This window comes from Thunnus thynnus, chromosome 7 (genome assembly GCF_963924715.1).
Source record: "Thunnus thynnus chromosome 7, fThuThy2.1, whole genome shotgun sequence".
Taxonomy (NCBI): domain Eukaryota; kingdom Metazoa; phylum Chordata; class Actinopteri; order Scombriformes; family Scombridae; genus Thunnus; species Thunnus thynnus.
The window spans coordinates 4,111,715-4,130,778 of NC_089523.1; the positions used below are offsets into that span (position 1 = coordinate 4,111,715).

At 37.9% G+C, this 19,064-nt stretch overlaps 1 long non-coding RNA gene across 1 annotated transcript; it reads left to right on the forward strand.

The window, feature by feature from the left end:
- Window positions 1-15,478: 15,478 nt before the first annotated feature.
- Window positions 15,479-16,035, forward strand: LOC137186694 (uncharacterized). The gene is made up of 2 exons (XR_010929074.1): window positions 15,479-15,604; window positions 15,701-16,035. It is a non-coding gene; the product is annotated as an uncharacterized lncRNA (long non-coding RNA).
- Window positions 16,036-19,064: the final 3,029 nt, after the last annotated feature.

Genomic DNA, 19,064 nt, shown 5'->3' on the forward strand with positions numbered 1-19,064 from the left:
TATTACTCCTGTTCTTGCATCCTTCCACTGGCTCCCCATAAAATACATTACAAGATCCTGTTGATAACATATAAGGCCCTGCATGACCCCCAGTTACATTTCTGATCTCCTCATTCCACTTCTCGACCACTTTGTCCCTTAAATCTCTGCCTTTTATCCATCCCCACTCCAACTGCAAGTCACCTTTGCAGTTTTAGCTCTCTAGAATCATCTTCCCCAATCTGTCGGATTTGTAAAATCTTTGGACTGTTTTAAGCGGCGTCTAAGAACCGATTTTTATAGGCAAGCCTTTTCACAGATCTCCATCCCTGTCATATGTTTTTCTTATTGTGCTGTGTTTTATATTAAAATTCATTTTATTTATTCATTTATATTTTTTCCATGTGTGTGAAGCACTTTGTAACTGCGTGTTTTAAAAAGTGCTGTATAAATAACACTTTACTTGCTTACATTTACTTTTACAACTGCAGACTTTTTTCAGTACATCTAACTTTGCCCTTTTGCCAGTATGAACACATGACACAGTCAGGAACTTGTATCACAATAATTTCTGCTTACCTCCGGTTTCTTTGCAGTTACAAAGATCACTTACAAATAGGTTTACTTTAGTTACAGATTGTTATATTTAAACTTTTAGTTAAGCACTTCATACACATTTTACTTTTATCTTACTGAAGCTCTTCTATGCTTTATGGTGACACCTCTATCTACATACAAATGATGTCCTTGTTGAAGAGCATCCTCCCTGGTGCTTGTTAACCAAGGTGAGCAAAAGCAGGTATTTGCAATAATGACACAATGTCAAGTTTTAAATCTTCCTCATTCTGTACAACAGTTGATGTGTATGAGGAAGTGAGATGATCTGATTACAAAGCAGGAAATTCCAGGTGAAGGTGGATTCCCAAGAGATAATCTTCTTGAAATTCAAGACACAATAATGTCAACTCTTTCCTTGTCAGTAAAAATGATAGTTTGTTTCTTTGTGTTAAGTTTCACATGTTTACATGAAGGCCATGTGTTCAGCTGTTATCATACACTGAACTACCAACACAAATGGATCTTAGTTGATTGATAATCTATGAAATATATAATCATACAGTTTAACACGACACTGGTTCTGATCTCATTGCGATGTTGAGTCGCTGCTGATTCTTCAGTAGCTGTTATGGTTCAGGATGATTTGCTCATCTGCATTGGACATGTGACATCCAATATCTGCAGATAAGATCAAGATAAAACAAGATAATAAGTTGATTTACAAAAAGACAGATAACAAGATATATTGGTTGTTTACTCTTGGTTGACTCACCAACATTAGGTCTTGTAGTTCGGTTGTCTGTTGTCTCAACCAGCAGCTCCCAGAATGTACGTTCCTCAGTACTTCCCACCACACCATTCACACTCCCCAGGAATGGGCCATAGTTTGGTCCTCTGTGAAAGTGAACCTGCAAGGACAATAGAGGAGGACTTGTTGAAGGACTTACATATGGACAGATACTACTAGAATATTGCAAACAGTGAGTAAAAGAAAATGAAGCAAAATAAGAATACAAAAAAAGACAAAAGGTGCCCTTATTAGAACCGTAAAGTATTGAAAGTTAAATAGTGATAAAGAAAAAATATCAAAACCCAATAAAACACGATATGATGCCTTTGCAATAGATTATGACATGATTTAAAAGTGGACACTGACTTTTTTTTAACAACCAATAGCCCCAACTGATGATCTGAAGCTGTGCTACATGCGGCTGTAATTGTAATCAATAAGTAATAAGTAATCAAGTCATAATTTTTTAACAGCTAACGGTGTGAAATGGTTCTTGACCAAAATACAGGCAGTTATAGTTGTCCAGCTGTGATGATATAAAGCTGTGGATTAGTTTTTCAAAGACAAATATGATGTCATTTTGCCTCAGTGTTCCTCAGTTTGAGAAAACATGATTGTGTAAGATTAATGTAATGTAGTAGTAATGTATTGCATTGGATTTGATGATTCATGCCAACAGTTGATGTTATCTTAATGGGTAGGGCTGATGACATTTCTGTATTCAATAATGATAGAAACATTTGAAATAAATTGCTGGAACCCCAGCAGCAGCAGCAGCAGCAGGGCTGCAGAGAGGACAGCAGGCATCATTATTCTCACTGTTGGAAACCAAACTCTGAACTTGAACACTTACAGTGGTGTGAAAAAGTGTTTGCCCCCTTCCTGATTTCTTATTTTTTTGCATGTTTGTCACACCTAAATGTTTCAGATCAAACAAATTTAAATGTAAGACAAAGACAACACAAGTAAACACAAAATGCAATTTTTAAATGAAGGTTTTTATTATTAAGGGAAAACAAAATCCAAACCTACATGGCTCTGTGTGAAAAAGTGATTGCCTCCTAAACCTAATAACTGGTTGGGCCACCCTTATCAGCAACAACTGCAATCAAACATTTGCGATAACTTGCAATGAGTCTTTTACAGCGCTGTGAATTTTGGCCCACTCATCTTTGCAGAATTGTTGTAATTCAGCCACATTGGAGGGTTTTCAAGCCTTTTTAAGGTCATGCCACAGCATCTCAATAGGATTCAGGTCAGGACTTTGACTAGACCAATCCAAAGTCTTCATTTTGTTTTTCTTCAGCCATTCAGCAGTGGACTTGCTGATGTGTTTTGGATCATTGTCCTGCTGCAGAACCCAAGTTTGCTTCAGCTTGAGGTCACAAACAGATGGCCGGACATTCTCCTTCAGGATTGTTTGGTAGACAGCAGAAATCATGGTTCCATTTATCACAGCAAGTCTTCCAGGTCCTGAAGCAGCAAAACAGCCCCAGACCATCACGCTACCACCACCATATTTTACTATTGGTATGATGTTCTTTTTCTGAAATGCGGTGTTACTTTTACGCCAGATGTAATGGGACACACACCTTCCAAAAAGTTCAGCTTTGCTCTCGTCAGTCCACAGAGTATTTTCCCAAAAGTCTTGGGGTTCATCAAGATGTTTTCTGGCAAAAATGAGACAAGCCTTAATGTTGTTTTTGCTCAGCAGTGGTTTTCATCTTGGAACTCTGCCATACAGGCCATTGTTGCCCAGTCTCTTTCTTATGGTGAGGTCATGAACACTGACCTTAACTGAGGCAAGTGAGGCCTGCAGTTCTTTGGATGTTGTTGTGGGGTCTTTTGTAACCTCTTGGATGAGTCGTCGCTGCACTCTTGGGGTAAATTTGGTCGGCCGGCCACTCCTGGGAAGGTTCACCACTGTTCCATGTTTTCGCCATTTGTGGATAATGGCTCTCACTGTGGTTCGCTGGAGTCCCAAAGCTTTAGAATTGGCTTTATAAATGGATTTTTTTTCTCCCTTGATAATAAAAACCTTCATTTAAAAACTGCATTTTGTGTTTACTTGTGTTATCTTTGACTAATATTTAAATTTGTTTGATGATCTGAAACATTTAAGTGTAACAAACATGCAAAAAAATAAGAAATCAGGAAGACTTTTTCACACTGTTCACACAGCTGTTTTTTTATAACCAGTTAGGCTGCATTCATCTGTCAGTATCTTCAGGGTTTCCACCAGTATTATAATGCAGCCATCAGTGAATGGAAGATTAAAATTTGGACTTACTGAAATACATAAAAGATACAAATAGAACTGATAAACATCATTGTTTATATGGTGATAAAGAGGCTCAGCTGGTCACTATGATAAATTAAAAGACATTTGTGTTGCCATCAAGTTCAACAACTCTCATAAAATAACATAAACCGACTCAAAATCCTCATTGTCACTGATGGAAGATCATGACCATCTCTGCCAGCAAGGTGAAGTATGAGCTGTGTTTTTTCTGGCAAAAGAAGATCCATTATTGTGCCAGATCCTGATAAAAACATTTCAGTCACAGTATAATGTATACTATACTGTGACTGAATTTTTTTTTATCATGTGAGCCCCTACTGAACCCCATCAGGTTTGTTGGGTGTCAAATAATTCGTATTAATTTGATTAAACAAAAATCTATTAAGGAATAAAAACCACGTAAGAACAATTTCAAAACAAGAATAGGCAAAAATGCAGGACCAACTGAAAGGTAGTTCATATTGAGCTTTGGTGGGTATATCAACAAAAAAAGTTGCAATTAATCAATTTACCAACAATTCTTTACCACACAGTGAAGCTACATATACTATCAGTTATAGCAGCACCTGCAAATGGGATGGTATATTGAATAAGGTATCAGTTGATAATATAATTAACCTAGTGTAAGTTTAGGATGTTTGCAGATAGCAGCCCTTAATCATCACGTGGTAACATGTCAGTGGGAAATGTGATGAGGCTGGCTGGGAAAACACCTGCAGACAATTACGCAAACATTTACATTCACTTATCATCTGAACAAAACTTCTGTCAAGGCATGACTTTGTAGATTAACTTAATGTGTGGGAAAGTAGAATAAAACTTGACTCTGGAATGAAGGAAGGAAGAATATTTATCCACTTGCTTCTTTGTGTTACACCAGGAATGTGATTTCCTTTGTAGGAGTATGCTTTAGGTTCACTATAAAAGCCGACGAATGCAAGCAGTGATGTGTTCCACCTTTGAGCTCTGTTGCCCTTCATGACAAAAAGACAACACAACAATGTCGATAGGTAATTTGATAGATTTATTAGTGCAAAACAATGTGTTTGTAACTGTATTCCAGCAATAAGTTTCTTGAAATGTTGTTTTTTATCCTCTGTTTTGTTGAAGGTCCTGTTCTAATCACCTTCAAGCTCAATATCAAGAACAGTGTCCAAGAGTTTCCTGTTGAAACTTATACATTTGGGACACTTGGTGGAACCCTCTTTCAGGCAATGCAAGACCTTCAGTCAAAAAATCCTGGGTTTAGGTAAGTTATGCAATAATAATGGTAGGATACAGATGCATACCGGTATATATTTTTTTAAAATCATGATATAAAGTGATATAAAATCATGATATAAAGTCAGACAATCAATCAGCAAGGTTTAAAGGCATGATTCTCTTAGAGTCAAATGAATACTGATACTGATGACATTTAAAGATAAAATGAAGTGTGCAATCAATGACCTTGATTCGTTTTGTTTTGTTTTGTTATATATTAATGGATGTTTCACTGGTTTGTTGGTGACTTCAGCTCTAATCTGAAGCAAAATTCCTGCAGCATTTGCTGCTGCTGAGCATCTCTATGTTGTCTCTGCAGTTTTGAAACCAAGCATGTCCCCAGCAGTGGCAAATATGTGGTGGCAGTTCAGGGGATAAGAAATGGACCAGGCATGTTCTGGGAAACCCTTCTCTACAATGAATCAAGCAAAGAAGTCAAACCTATTAGTAAGTGAAAAGCAAGACAGATTGTTCTAAAAGAGTGGAGGTGGTTCAGTTTTATAGACAGGAATGTATTTATTTATTGGTTTTATATTTATTTATATATTGGTTTAGAGGCACAGTGCACATTAATAGAATAATAGAATGTAAATGTGTCAGAGTCAGCAAAGTGAAGGCCAGTATTTATCTGTATCTGCTGGATTTGAAAATAAGTACCTGTTTGCTAACCATGTCAATTCTATAAGGTTATAATATGTCTGTAATTATCCAAACAATTGCTTGTAAAAATTAACGCAGGTTTACGGGATAGACCGTTATTATAAACTCAGGAAAATCGTCATATTTAATATTTGTTGTCAAATCCTTTACAGTCCATGACTGTATTTGTCCTGCACTGTTCACCCAGTATTGATGTAAACCTTAAACATCCTTAAATCTGAGTCAGCACTTCATTTCAAATGAAAATGTGTTGCAGTACAGAGCCCAAACAGCAGAATATGTGCCACTGACAATGGTATATGTTTATATTATATACTGTATGTGTATTGTTCATAAATATATATTTACATATATTTCACCAGAGTTCCTTCCAATAAAAGCTGCCACTTAGCCTCATTTTCATGACTTTAGCTCAGCTTGATTTATAAAACATCTCTGGCTTTTTAGTTCTGCCCCTGAGGAGTTCTGCCTTGGACAAATATTTGTAATAAAAACTGCTGTATAAATCATAAAAGGGAACATGAACACAGTCAACTAGCTAGGGCTGTTTTTGTTCTTAAGACCCTGAGAAGCTGATCACATTTTGGACATGTTAATTGTTTTTTGCATCGACTGACATGTTTGCATCTACTCTCACAGACCTTGACTACCAGGTTTGCATGGGTGATGAAGTGTACCTGAAGTATTCACACTTCTAAGATACAGTATCATCTCACTACCTGCATCCTCAACAAACTATCTGCTATCTGCTTTTCTTCCCACTTTGAATGGCTACATGTCACAAATAAAGAGCCAAATGACAAGAAACACATTTTTGTCTCTCATTTTCTTTTCTCTTTATCTCACTCAGATCTGACAATAAACTGACAATAAAAATCTATTTTGTTGCATTTACACCTTTTAGAAGACACATCTGAAGTATACAACATATACAGATTTTCCAGAAATGGGCTGAATATATATTTTGCAATTTGCATTAATATTGGCTACACAAATCAAAAAGATCTTCCTTATTAGAACCTAAATAACAAATATTCATCAAATTGGACTAATTTATTTGAGCATTATAGATACAAAAAATAAAACACTCAAACCAATTTTAGTTGACTTTAGTGAAGCTGATACACTCACTATCTTGTTATTATTAATTTTATTAAAAACTTGTTTGTCTTTAAATCAACAGTGTTAGTCTTATGTGGTTATCATTTTTGATTGTACTGATTGTATTCTCTAAAACTGCAACACTGACAGCACTGAACTGCATATCATGGAGGTACAGTTTTTCTGATCCACTCTGAGGGAAAGCCTAAAATGAACTTTATATGATGTTATCTGCATGACATTGCACAGCTCAGTTTTAACTGGTTAATTTACTTGGACCCTATTAAGACAATATTTACATAGCACAAACCTACAGAACCTCTAAGCTCATGTAAAGACCTTTCTGTCATTTGATTATCAGTCTCAGGTACTAAACCAGGATATCCAACATAAGGTGTAGCATCTAAGACATGCAGAGATAGCAACATTGATTAGCCTGCTTAGAAACAGTGTATTAAAAATCTACTTAAAAATGAAACTTTGTTCATCATTATTTTATCTTTAAATCATAAAGTTTGACACAACCCACAAAAGGAACACAACCGTATGTAATCCCACATTGAGCACAAAACTTCAAATGATTTTTGATTATGAGGTGCCCAAGCAGAGAAATTCCAGGTGAATGTGAAATCCGTAAAATAATCAGTGCAAATTGTAGACACAATATATCTATGTAGATAGTATCAATAAACTTGCTTCAGTAATCATTACATGGAGAGTCACATGTTCAACTGTTGATTCTCACTGAACACCAAACACTAATGCATCTTATTTAATTGACAATTTATGACATTAATAATCATACACTTGATGCTGACTGGCTCTGATCACATACTGATGTCAAGTGGCGGCTGATGTTTCAGTACTTACTCTGTACATTTCAGGATGATTTGCACTTGGAATGTAACATCCAATATCTTCAAGCTAGATCCACACAGACTATTATAATATTATAAGTTGGTTTACAGTGAGAGAAAGAACAAGAGAGATGTTGATGCTGACTGTAGATACAAAGACAGAAAACAGAGATAAATGTCTTCTTTGTTCACTCACCAACAGGAAGCAGGTTGATTTTATCTGCTGTTTGGACCAGCAGCTTCCAGCAGGTACATTCCTCCTTATTTGCATAAACACTGTTCTATCTCACACAGGCTCTGCCCTCTACTGGACTATATGGGTAACAGTGCCCTCCAGTCACATGCACACTTTCGCCCCCTGAAGTTTGCATGTGTGTAGCCGGCCAATCAGGACGTTCCTACCAAATACATGCGCCCCACACAGTATATAAGACAGCGCATCTGCTGCTGCGCATTCTTTATTCTTCAGTGACGGCGAGTTTGCCTGCTAATCTGTTTTCTCCACACATGGAGTCACCGCTTCAAGAAGCTCATCAATGCCCATTGTGCCCCAGCCTTTTCGCTGCCGCCAACCTGCATGTTTTCTGCTTCAAGTGTCTTGGACGGGATTGTCGGGCACTCTCTAAGCTCTCCAGCAGCGGTGGGACCACTTCAGCACTTTGAAGTGACATATAGTTGTGAGGAAAGTGAACTGGAGTATGATGTTGACGTCCCCATGGAAGACGAGCCCCCCACACTGGCTGATGATCCTCCGCCGCCACGACCGCCGGATCACTCAGCTGAGATCATACCTGCGCCTTCAACAAGGGTCGATGATGACGACTTCTCATCGGTGTCCGAGACGTCAGTGACCTTCCAGAATCCAGCACCAACCTCTGTTCACCTGGATTTCCCAAAAGTGATGACCATGGCAGTGGAGTAAGTTGGGCTTACAATGCGCCCAGCAATCCCGTCAAAACTGGTCAGCCAGTTCTGTTGAGGTTTTTACGGTCTGGCTCACCCAGGCCAGCTAGGCTTTGTCTCCCCTGCCCTCCTGAATATCTAGCAGTGAGTTGCAGCATCCTGGAGGGAGCAGCTTAAAAACAAAGGCGGGACTGGTGGTCTTCCTGAGAGTGCAGGGCCGCATGGAGGAAGCTTGCCCTGGCATGCCACCCTGGAAGAGGCCCTCACTGCCCTCCTGATTCCTCAATCGGCCAGCTGACGCAGGATAGGGACACACTGGAATATTTTGAGAAAATTTTCTGGCTGGGCGCACAGTTGACCCCCCTACACCGGATCAGGCTGATCCTCTGGGCCGTACCATCGGCCAGTTAAACAGTCTGATACAGGGTTTTGCGACCACTGCAGGGTGCGTGATGTCGCTGGCCACAGTGGGCTCTTGCCATTTGTGGCTAGGGCTCACCGCCCTGCAGAGCAAAAGCAGAGAGGACCTCCAGGGAGCTCACATCACCTCTGAGGGACTCTTCCGATCCATCTCGTCTGTCACCCAGTGCTTTAAGAGGCTGGAAGAGGAGAAGACGCAGCTGAGCCACCATCTGCCACTCGCCCCTTCTTCTCACCAGAGAAGAGACGAGATGCAGCACCACAACACGATGGCGAGGAGGAGAGCATGCCAGCATGGCAGAGGACCGTCTAAGGGGACAAGTGGACCCAAACTGTGCCAGCAAAATGCCCCCCACAGCATAACAGAGCCACCAGATCCCCGAACTGTAGGGGTCAAGCATTCATCCAGTTTTTCCTTTAATTTTTCCTTTAATTTGACACCCATCTGAAATTCACTGAGATTCCTCTGAAAGTACTACTATGTTCAATGGTAATAATGTTATAATATTCACAACATGTACAGGGTGTACAAGGTGTTGTGAAACTTAAGATTTTGCACAAACTCATCGGATGTAGCATGTAGTAACTTCTCATGACCACATACACCCACAATTATACCAATTATTGTGTTTTTAACAAACAGAAAGACATACTGAGGTATTCCTGTCACATCCCTGCCATAAGTCCTTCAATTGAAGAATGCAGTTCCTTCTTGTTCGTTTTACTGTTAACAAACATCATTGTTGCTTAATGTGTCTTTTGTTCATTGTTCATGATTGTACTTGACCTGAGAATGTGAGATGACTGTGTGAAATGTGAGAAATGTAACGTCATTCAGTTGGATGGCAGCTTGACGTGTGATGATCAGGGTTGGACCATTAGGCAAGGTAGGCAACTACCTGGAGCCCCCAAATAAAGGGCCCCAAACAACTATTTTTTTAACCTTTATTTATTCAGGGGAGGTTGTCTGAGAGCGATGCTCTCTTTTTCAGGAACGCCCTGATCACATTCACACAGTCACACATTCATACCTGGAAGCTGCCCAGTATAACCACAGTCTGATCCGCTGGCCACTGAGCAGCTCCACCAGAGCAGTTGGGTTCAAAGGCCTTGCTCAAGAGCACCTCAGTGGTGTTAATGAGGGAGGGGCAACGCTGCTTCTTCACTTTCCCCACCCAGATTTATCCTGCCGGTCCGAAGGATTGAACTGGTGACCCATTATAGATTTATTATGATGTTTAGACATGAAAAACATTGAACTATGTTAGTATTTTAACTCATTGTACCCTGAAATAACTGCAACTGTATACTACTTACTTAGTGTGTACTTTTACTTTTACTTCAGAGGAAAACGTTCTACTACATTTACCTGACAGATGAATGTTACTGGTTACGTTGCAGATTCAGCTTTTACTCACAAAATATAACAATTAAAATATGATGCATTATTATTCATTAATCTAAAGTACATTGCGCTGATAATACTTCTCTTTCACTCTTCACTTTAAGTAAAAATTTGAATGCAGGACTTTTACTGTGTGGCATTAATAATTTTACTATTAATAGTTAACAGTTTTACTTCAGTGGTTCACTGGTTTATAGCTCAGTGGTTACTTCGTTCAACAATTCTCCCTGCGAGAATACGCTGATCTCCATCCTTTCGCGGGATCGAACCACGGGCGCTGTCCAGTGTTTTCCGCCCCTCTGATCTCACCTGTGTGTTGTCTTTCATCACGTTTAATAGCTCTCAGAAACACTGCAGTTTGTAGTTACAGTGAGATAAACTGTGTCAGTTTGGCCAAGAGTAAAGAGTAAAGAGTGAAACCTAAGTTCCACATATCAAAGAAGCAGGTTGACTCTACTAGGACACAGCGTTTAACTTGATGTTATCGCTGCGGGATTTATTTTAATATTTTAATAATAACAAAGAAGTCATAATCTGTAAATGTTACAGTGAATGTTGTGAGGGATTTACGACATTGAGACCGTCAAATATCCAGCTGACACCCACCTCAACAGTGAACCCTCTAACCTTGGTAATAATGTTATAATATTCACAACCTGTACATGGTGTACAAGGTGTTGTGAAACTTAAGATTTTGCACAAACTCATTGGATGTAGCATGTAGTAACTTCTCATGACCTTAAAATGAATTGGCTATTGTTTCAGTAGAATTGTTGACGTTTTTCTTTGTAAATGAAGACACACCTGCTACTTGGGAATTTCACAGTTATGACCTGCCAAAATATGTGAAGAGTGGAATAGTACCATGGCACTCATCACCATCTGTTGATTCTTCAGAATGAATGATTTCACTTGGAGTGAGTTATGTGTTGTGTGACCGTGTGCTTTAGGGAAAGATCATGAAACCATGATCTTTCACTGACCTTAAAGGACAGGCTCACAATTTTTCAAGTTTGTCTTAAAACATCAGCCAGGAGCCCAAATGAATATTGAAATATGTTTTCCTTGCTTTAATCATTCCATCTGTTCATACTGACCATTAGAAGATCCCTTCATAATGCACTTACAATGTAAGTGATGGAGGACAAAATCCACAGTCCTCCTTCTGTGCAAAATGTATTTAAAAGTTTATCTGAAGCTAATATGAAGCTTCAGTTGTCCAGATGAGTCAAATCAAGTGGATATCTTTCAACTATACAGTCTATTTAATGCCAAAGTTCCTGTTTTTGTTACTATACTCCCACCACAGCTGAACAGGGAAACACTGTCCGAGCAAACACAAAGAGGGAATTTGATGCTGAAAGTTATAGTTAACTTAAAATTAACTGCTAAGAGTTATAATTAAAACTTCTGATACCAAAGTCATTTTAGAGGGAAATTCTGAAGTTTGGAGTCATTTACAAATTCATTTAAGTCAAATAGTTTTATGGTGTGAGCTTAGATTGGTTATTCATACCTCACAATGCGGTTGACAACAATTCTATATGACTTCCACAGCTGCAGCTGAGCAGCTCTATGAGCTCCGCTGATACTATATAGAGCTCTCTAGCTGGAAGGAACCAAGTAGCCTAAACAGAGAGAGAGAGAGTCTGTGTGTAGCTGGCAGAAACTATAAATAACATTAAAAATAACAATAAAAACATACAGAAAAGTGACTTATGTTTATGAATAAAAACACTTATTGTGAAAATAAAGTTAACAATTTCTAAAGCCATCCAATTTCAAATATTTGGGGGGGGGGGGCACGTCAATTAGTTTCATCTTTGTTTGCATCTTTGCTGTTTGTCAGATGTTCTCTGTTGGTGGAATTGCTCCTACCTGCCTGACTTCAGAGTAAAGTATTTTAACCTTACCTGTCCTGTGTCCTCAGTCTGCTGAGAAATGTGTCAAACATACTTTGCTGGAAGAGATCGTCATGATCTCCATCAGGGACAATGAGGTTGTAAGTCACTTTATATAATTTTGTAAGACTTGTTGAACCTGCTGGCAACACAGCTGTCCTCTAGTTTGTGATGGTGATAAGTGGAGCCTTTTTTTTTTTGCTTTATTTACAATGATGTTTATCGATTCTATTTGTATCTTTCATGTATTCCAGTGAGTCAGAAGGTTAATCTTCCACTGGCTGATGGCTACATTATAACACTGGTGGAAACCCTGAAAGTAATCATAGTGGAGATTAAAGAATGCAAAATGTAAGTGCTTTTTCCTGGTGAACTTTTCATGTAAACAAACCCAGCTATATTTAGATTTACATGTTTCTCACCAGAATGCATTGTGTGTATCCTTGAGGCCTAACCAACATGTTGAAAACATGTTGTTCCTCACAAAACATTCACAAAGCCAACAATTTGGAATAATTAGAAAACCAACATTGATTACACCCTGCCTTTGCTGGTGCATTTCTGCAATTTTTTTTGGCGTGTTACCTCAAGTGCCTTTGCAGCAATGTGCTTGATGTCCCACTCCGGACCTGCTTCCTCAGCCCCTAACTGCCCCAGCCTTAGCTCTCGGCTACCAGCTCAAGCTTCCCGTAGCTTCTCGTATCTTCCCTGTGCTCTGGAATAAATATGTGTTTACCTTATTCCAATGTACTTGTCTGTGTCTGCACCTGGATTCACCTATTCAATTTTTGATATCATTTTTAATATTATATAGTATTCACATTATAAATTCACAAGACATTTTACAATAAAAATCCTACATACATATACACATACACACACAATTATACCAATTATTGTGTTTTTAACAAACAGAAAGACATACTGAGGTATACCTGTCACATCCCTGCCATAAGTCCTTCAATTGAAGAATGCAGTTCCTTCTTGTTCGTTTTACTGTTAACAAACATCATTGTTGCTTAATGTGTCTTTTGTTCATTGTTCATGATTGTACTTGACCTGAGAATGTGAGATGACTGTGTGAAATGTGAGAAATGTAACGTCATTCAGTTGGATGGCAGCTTGACATGTGATGATCAGGGTTGGACCATTAGGCAAGGTAGGCAACTACCTGGAGCCCCCAAATAAAGGGCCCCAAACAACTATTTTTTAACCTTTATTTATTCAGGGGAGGTTGTCTGAGAGCGATGCTCTCTTTTTCAGGAACGCCCTGATCACATTCACACAGTCACACATTCATACCTGGAAGCTGCCCAGTATAACCACAGTCTGATCCGCTGGCCACTGAGCAGCTCCACCAGAGCAGTTGGGTTCAAAGGCCTTGCTCAAGAGCACCTCAGTGGTGTTAATGAGGGAGGGGCAACGCTGCTTCTTCACTTTCCCCACCCAGATTTATCCTGCCGGTCCGAAGGATTGAACTGGTGACCCATTATAGATTTATTATGATGTTTAGACATGAAAAACATTGAACTATGTTAGTATTTTAACTCATTGTACCCTGAAATAACTGCAACTGTATACTACTTACTTAGTGTGTACTTTTACTTTTACTTCAGAGGAAAATGTTCTACTACATTTACCTGACAGATGAATGTTACTGGTTACGTTGCAGATTCAGCTTTTACTCACAAAATATAACAATTAAAATATGATGCATTATTATTCATTAATCTAAAGTACATTGTGCTGATAATACTTCTCTTTCACTCTTCACTTTAAGTAAAAATTTGAATGCAGGACTTTTACTGTGTTAATAATTTTACTATTAACAGTTAACAGTTTTACTTCAGAAAAATGTCTTGATTAGTTCTTCTACTACTGCTAATACCAACAGTCCCAGTTAGAGAAAGGGTGATGAGTAAAGCAAGGCAGCATTTGCCTGGGGCCACCAAATCACTAAATCCGCCCCTGGTGATGATTGGTTGTTTCAGTATATGATGTGTGGAGGAGAGCTATAAAAGTGTCTGAGCAGAAGTCCTTCAAACAGGACCAGGAGCTACTTGAAGATCTGTAGAACCTCATCAATCTGCTCCTGCACCCTCACAGGTACAGTACGTCAGAGGTTAGAGGGAGGTGAAGGTGCTTAGAAAAAGATCTTGTAACCAACTTTTTAATTATTATTTTTTGGCATTGGCTGATTTACTGATTTAACTTTCTTTATGAGATAGTTTGAATTGTTTGACATTTGGCGTAGTTGCCTCTGACCATTGAACACGCAGCCTGAGTTTAAGTTACTTTATTTATTTATTTATCTTTTTACTTAGTAGCAGTAAAGAAGAGTGAAAGACAGGAGACAGCTGAACATCGAAGGATTAGAATCCTGTACTGAAAGATGAATGCAGCCTAACTGGTTTTAACAAACGGTGGTGTGAACAGTCTAGAATTAACTTGTACAAAACTAAGGTGGTGTTTAAACTGGCTATGTGAAAAGTATTATCATTTCCAAGGATGATGTTTTTGGATGTCTTTTTTTTAACCTCTGTAGCTAAGTGTTCAGGTTCAGAATCTGGTTTCCAACAGTGAGAATGATGACACCTGCTGTCCTCTCTGCAGCCCTGCTGCTGCTGCTGCTGCTGCAGGAGGGCTGCTGCTACTGCAGCTGCCCTGCTGGTGTTCCACCTTCAAGTAAGCCTCAGAAAACAATTTAATTCAAAAGTTTCTATCATTACTAAATACAAAAATACAAAAATGTCCTCAGTCCTAACCATTAAGATAAATTCTATTTTATTTATTTATTGTTATAGGATATTGTTTGCCCTCTCATTATTTTATTTTCTCTGCTTTGACTTCCATTTCCAGGCTCTGAAGAAAAAACTAAATTTACTGTTGTGGTGAGGAACTCAATAGAAAATTGTACCGATAAGACCTACGACACTTATGTGTATTACAGAGGGATCCTGCTGGGTGGACTGAGAAGACTGCAGGACTCTAAAACAGGCTTCAAGTAAGATCTTAAAATCAACTGTTAGCATGAATTATCAAATCTAATGCAATAAATGACTTTCTCTTAATTACTGACTAATATTGCACAATCATGTTTTCTCAAACATTAAATGACTTCATAATTTAATGCATAGTGTTTTATTGTGTTTTGATATTTTTCTCTCTTTCTTTATCTCTATTTAACTTTACGGTTCTAATAAGGGCACCCTTTATCTTTTTTTGTATTTCTATTTTGCTTCAGTTTATTTTACTTACTGCTTGCAATATTCTAGTAATAATTGTCCATGTATGTCCTTCACCAAGTCCTCCTCTATTGTCCTTGCAGGTTCACTTACACAGAGGATTATAACTATGGCCCGTTCCTGCAGAGTGTGAACTGTTTGGCAGGAAGTGAAGAGACTAAAACCTACTGGCAGCTGCTGGTCAAGAAAACAGACAACCAAACTAAAGAACTTGATGTTGGTGAGACACTTTTTTCACTAAACAACCACTGTGTCTTGTTCTTTGTCTTATTTTAAATCAATTTATAATCTTGTTTTATCTTGATTTTATCTGCAGGTATTGGATGTTACCTTCCCGATCCAAAGGATCAAATCATCCTGAACTATACCACATATGCGGTGCAACAAAACATCATCAATCATCCTGAACTATAACAAAACTGTTGAAACTATCAATATTACTGACAAGGAAAGAGTTGACTTTATTGTGTCTGAATTTCAAGAAGATCATCTCTTGAGAATCTACCTTCACCTGGAATTTCCTGCTTTGTAATCAGATCATCTCAAAACTCACTTCCTCATGATGATTTCTTCTTAGTCTGAGGGATTACTCACTTGAATCAATGTCTCTTGCTTTAAAAACTAAAATAAAAACTTTTTTATAGCATCAAATATGTGTGAAGCAAAATGTTTAACAAAATTACTGTTTTCATTCTATTTTTCTAAAATTGTGCTAATCAGTGTGAAATGACAAATCAAATGATACAAATGCTTCTATGTTTTTCATCAGACATTCAATTTTAGTTTGAGACAATTTCAAAGTCGTCTTTGCTTCTCCTAGAATCACCTTCACCTTACATACTGCAGAGAGAGAAAGTCTTGTCTTCACATTGGTTACTATAAATTTACACTTCTTCCAGTGGAGTTCTGAATGCTTCATAAGATAGATTTAAATCATCTTATGAAATCTAATAAACTCTAACATCTTAGTTTTGAAGGAATGTATTTTGTTAGAGGACAAATTCTTTTTTTTTATTTTGCTTGACAAAAAACTTTTCCACAGGCTGCCATTAAAACGATCACCTTGGTGTTAAATTAATACTGTGAATTCATGCATGTAATGAATCAAATGATAAATTATTATTATTACTTGATTATCAAAATAGTCACTGAGTAATTTAAGGTTGTTAGACATAAAATATATGTCAGTGTATTTAAGAAACTAGTTAAGTATTTCAGCACTTTACTAATGGATTTTATGCTTTTCAATTAAAATATGTTTTGCTAACAATAATATAAAATAATTCAGCAGGTATTCAGGTTTTAAAAGAGAAATAAATCCGTGTATTAGGTATAATTCATTTGCAGTTGTTCACCTTGTATAATGAAAACTCCCATTTTTGGGTCTAAAACCAAGCAGTGCATGTTCATGAGAAAAAGAAAATCAGAGTCAGTACATTGAGTAATAAATATTGAGACTCTTTCTGGAATAACATATGTTATAGTACCTCAATAGCCATTGATGACATAGTTTTACATGTTGAAACAGGATCTTTTAAATTTAAAAACAAAAACAAAACACATTTAATGAACTTTCTTCGTCTTAACAGAGAGCCAGTAAACAGTAAATATGTTACCTGCATGAATGTCTGCTTTAATAAGTGTTATGAGTTACAGCACAAGCAGGCTCTTTATAAAAGCAGTTTTCATTGAGTCCTGTCGCACTGGTTTATAGCTCAGTGGTTACTTCGTTCAACAATTCTCACTGCGAGAATACGCTGATCTCCATCCCTTCGCGGGATCGAACCACGGGCGCTGTCCAGTGTTTTCCGCCCCTCTGATCTCACCTGTGTGTTGTCTTTCATCACGTTTAATAACTCTCAGAAACACTGCAGTTTGTAGTTACAGTGAGATAAACTGTGTCAGTTTGGCCAAGAGTAAAGAGTAAAGAGTGAAACCTAAGTTCCACATATCAAAGAAGCAGGTTGACTCTACTAGGACACAGCGTTTAACTTCATGTTATCGCTGCGGGATTTATTTTAATATTTTAATAATAACAAAGAAGTCATAATCTGTAAATGTTACAGTGAATGTTGTGAGGGGTTTACGACATTGAGACCGTCAGATATCCAGCTGACACCCACCTCAACAGTGAACCCTCTAACCTTGGTAATAATGTTATAATATTCACAACCTGTACATGGTGTACAAGGTGTTGTGAAACTTAAGATTTTGCACAAACTCATCGGATGTAGCATGTAGTAACTTCTCATGACCTTAAAATGAATTGGCTATTGTTTCAGTAGAATTGTTGACGTTTTTCTTTGTAAATGAAGACACACCTGCTACTTGGGAATTTCACAGTTATGACCTGCCAAAATATGTGAAGAGTGGAATAGTACCATGGCACTCATCACCATCTGTTGATTCTTCAGAATGAATGATTTCACTTGGAGTGAGTTATGTGTTGTGTGACCGTGTGCTTTAGGGAAAGATCATGAAACCATGATCTTTCACTGACCTTAAAGGACAGGCTCACAATTTTTCAAGTTTGTCTTAAAACATCAGCCAGGAGTCCAAATGAATATTGAAATATGTTTTCCTTGCTTTAATCATTCCATCTGTTCATACTGACCATTAGAAGATCCCTTCATAATGCACTTACAATGTAAGTGATGGAGGACAAAATCCACAGTCCTCCTTCTGTGCAAAATGTATTTAAAAGTTTATCTGAAGCTAATATGAAGCTTCAGTTGTCCAGATGAGTCAAATCAAGTGGATATCTTTCAACTATACAGTCTATTTAATGCCAAAGTTCCTGTTTTTGTTACTATACTCCCACCACAGCTGAACAGGGAAACACTGTCCGAGCAAACACAAAGAGGGAATTTGATGCTGAAAGTTATAGTTAACTTAAAATTAACTGCTAAGAGTTATAATTAAAACTTCTGATACCAAAGTCATTTTAGAGGGAAATTCTGAAGTTTGGAGTCATTTACAAATTCATTTAAGTCAAATAGTTTTATGGTGTGAGCTTAGATTGGTTATTCATACCTCACAATGCGGTTGACAACAATTCTATATGACTTCCACAGCTGCAGCTGAGCAGCTCTATGAGCTCCGCTGATACTATATAGAGCTCTCTAGCTGGAAGGAACCAAGTAGCCTAAACAGAGAGAGAGAGAGTCTGTGTGTAGCTGGCAGAAACTATAAATAACATTAAAAATAACAATAAAAACATACAGAAAAGTGACTTATGTTTATGAATAAAAACACTTATTGTGAAAATAAAGTTAACAATTTCTAAAGCCATCCAATTTCAAATATTTGGGGGGGGGGGGCACGTCAATTAGTTTCATCTTTGTTTGCATCTTTGCTGTTTGTCAGATGTTCTCTGTTGGTGGAATTGCTCCTACCTGCCTGACTTCAGAGTAAAGTGTTTTAACCTTACCTGTCCTGTGTCCTCAGTCTGCTGAGAAATGTGTCAAACATACTTTGCTGGAAGAGATCGTCATGATCTCCATCAGGGACAATGAGGTTGTAAGTCACTTTATATAATTTTGTAAGACTTGTTGAACCTGCTGGCAACACAGCTGTCCTCTAGTTTGTGATGGTGATAAGTGGAGCCTTTTTTTTTTCGCTTTATTTACAATGATGTTTATCGATTCTATTTGTATCTTTCATGTATTCCAGTGAGTCAG